The sequence below is a fragment of the Symphalangus syndactylus genome, chromosome 12 (genome assembly GCF_028878055.3).
Source record: "Symphalangus syndactylus isolate Jambi chromosome 12, NHGRI_mSymSyn1-v2.1_pri, whole genome shotgun sequence".
Lineage (NCBI taxonomy): Eukaryota > Metazoa > Chordata > Mammalia > Primates > Hylobatidae > Symphalangus > Symphalangus syndactylus.
The window spans coordinates 89,484,681-89,487,811 of record NC_072441.2 but is presented as its reverse complement, the minus strand read 5'-3'; positions in this window follow the sequence as shown (position 1 = coordinate 89,487,811).

The window sequence follows — 3,131 nt, the reverse complement described above, 5'->3', positions numbered from 1 at the left end:
AAACATTTGGTGTCGGAAGTGCTGAATATAAGACAAATGAGTTTCTTCTTTTTAACCTTCTTCCTTGACTGTTTCTTATGCTTATATTTTCTGCTAAGCCATTTATAAAGGCATTCACCAATTCCCCAAATACTCAGTTTTTGCTCCACGAAAGAAAGCACTCAAGAATAATTCCTCAGTGATTAGTATTTGAGGATTAGTTCTTCAGTAGTAGGTACTAGAGGGACAGGGAAGTGAAGCAAGGTTCTAGAGCCCCAAGATCCCAGCCTCAGCCCAGGGCCCCAAGGAGGAATTATAGGCATGCTAGAGAAAAGAGGCTCAGTTTGAGTGCCCATGATAGGAATAAGTAGCCTAGCAGAGAGAAAACAGTGTTCAGAACCTTCATTGAGGACTACCAATTGTCCAGCAAAAGATGCTCAAGTCTCTCTGGTCAGAACTCTTTCCCAAAGCAATGACTATGTTTTTGCTACCATGCCCTTTATTAAAAATATGAGTATGAGCATGAGAACAAGCATAACATTTTTAAAGCAAGAGATGGTAAAGGGAAAAATCATTTCAGCACTGTGCTCCAGCTCAGTGTGGCAAAAAACAAATAAACAGATACCCCCAGGCAGCAGAGTCTGCAAGAGACGAGCTGGTGGCAAAGAACTCCAGCATTGCCTTAGCACCAGCCACAAAAGTTCACTTCACCAGAAAGAGGAAGCCCCTGCCTTACCTTAGTGCCCACAGGGGCAGACCAGGTACAGCACCCATCAATTCTCATCTTGTGTCCATGGAACAAGAGAAGGGGGAATATTCCGGCTTTATCAGATACACTGGACACACAGCAGGTGTGGCAATGAGGTTATCCTTTTATTTGCCTATGAGGCTGGGACTAAAGGCCACCATCATTACCATACTGTACTCAGAACAGATTCCAAAAGTAACAGTAAAATTTCCTCCTTTTCCCTGGCATCAGAAGAAGGGGGGAATTCCTTTAACATAGGACCTTCCCATGAATTACTGGTTAATTCTCCTAATATCCTATGGCGACGGGCTTGCTAGGCATGAGTAAACTTTGAGCTATAGGTTACCTTCTAGGGATATTGTCCCTTGTTTCCCATTCATAGCTGCCACATGATTTACACACACACAGACACACATTTTTTTTTTTTTTTTTTTTCAGAGACAGGGTCTCCCTCTGTCACCCAGGCTGGAGTGCAGCGGTGTGATCATAGCTCATGGCAGCCTTGAACTCCTGGGCTCAAATGATCCTCCTGCCTCAGCCTCCCAAGTAGCTGGCATTATAGGCATGCACCATCATGCCCAGCTGACTTTTTTTTTTTGAGACAGAGTTTCACTCTTGTTGCCCAGGCTGGAGTGCAATGGCGTGATCTCAGCTCCACAACCTCTGCCTCCTGGGTTCAAGCAATTCTCCTGCTCAGCCTCCCAAGTAGCTGGGATTACAAAGATGTGCCACCACGCCAGGCTAATTTTGTATTTTTAGTAGAGATGAGGTTTCTCTATGTTGGTCAGGCTGTTCTTGAACTCCCAACCTCAGGTGATCCACCCACCTTGGCCCCTCAAAGTGCTGGGATTACAGGCATGAGCCACCGCACTTGGCCTCCAGCTGACATATACATACATATATATATAGATTATATATATTTTTTGAAACAGAGTTTCACTCTTGTCACCCAGGCTGGAGTGCAGTGTAGTGGTGCCATCTCTGCTCACTGCAACCTCTGCCTCCTGGGTTCAAGCGATTCTCCTGCCTCAGCCTCCCAAGTAGCTGGGATTACAGGCATTTGCCATCATGCCCAGCTAATTTTGTATTTTTTAAGTAGAAGACAGGGTTTTACCATGTTGGCCAGGCTGGTCTTGAACTCCTGACCTCAGGTGATCCACACACCTTGTCCTCCCAAAGTGCTGTGATTACAGGCATGGGCCACTGGGCCCGGCCTGACTTCTGTATTCTTAAATCAAGAAGGGAAGGGTAAATATGAAGAAGTAAGGGGACTTAGAAATAGGAAGTAGAATGGTGGTTGTCAGAGGCTGGGAAGAGGGGAGATGGGGATTACTGTCTAAAGGATATAGGTGTAGAGTTTCAGCTTTACAAGATGGAAAGAGTTACAGAGATGGATAGCGATGATAGTTACACAGTATTATTGAATGTATTTGATGCTATTAAACTGTACACTTAAAAATGGTTAGGATGAAAATTTTGTTATGTGTTATTTTACCACAACAAAAACAATTGAAAAGGAAAAAAGCCTGGGCGCTGTGGCTCACACCTGTAACCCCAGCACTTTGGGAGGATGAGGCAGGCCGATCGCCTGAGGTTGGGAGTTCGAGACCAGCCTGACCAACATGGAGAAACCCTGTCTCTACTAAAAATAGAAAACTAGGCAGGCGTGGTGGCACATGCCTGTAATCCCAGCTACTCGGGAGGGTGAGGCAGGAGAATCGCTTGAACCTGGGAGGCGGAGGTTGCGGTGAGCCCAGACTGCACCTTGCACTCCAGCCTGGGCAACAAGAGCGAAACTCCATCTCAAAAAAAAAAAAAAAAAAAAAAAGATCATTCTTTGCTCAATCTTTAAACATTTGGCTTCTGGTTTTAGCTTATAGAGGTAATTTCTCAGCAATTTAAGCTACTTGAAAGCCATAATTTTATGTCATTAGTGGATTAAAATTTTAGTGTAACTAACAGTGGTGCTCTCTAGTGACCAGTCTTTTCCTTTCCTTGCATCTGATAAACAAGAGGGAGGGGAGGGGAGAAGGTGGGATGAAGACAAAGCAAGAAGGAAATCTAGGATAGGTCATTTGGGAATCCGGAGCAAGGAAGACCAGGTTTGTTTTCAGAGGGATGTGTACCCAGCACGCTCTCAGCTAGGAGGAGAAAGGAAAAATGAGCACTCTTGCAGGTGCACCCTGGGGGCGGCGACAGCAGCACAGAGACAATGTGAGTGGCAAATCAAGGTGAGGACAAGGTCAGCAGGGGTGGGGGAAGGGAGGGTTGGCTTCAGTCTGAAAATTGCTCAGGTAGTGTTAGTTTCTTGTGCCACCACGCAATCAACGCAGTTGCTTCTCCACCCCACTCCCTGAGGCCAGCTCAGGCTCATAATCACATTCCTCCCAAGAAAAAACATTAG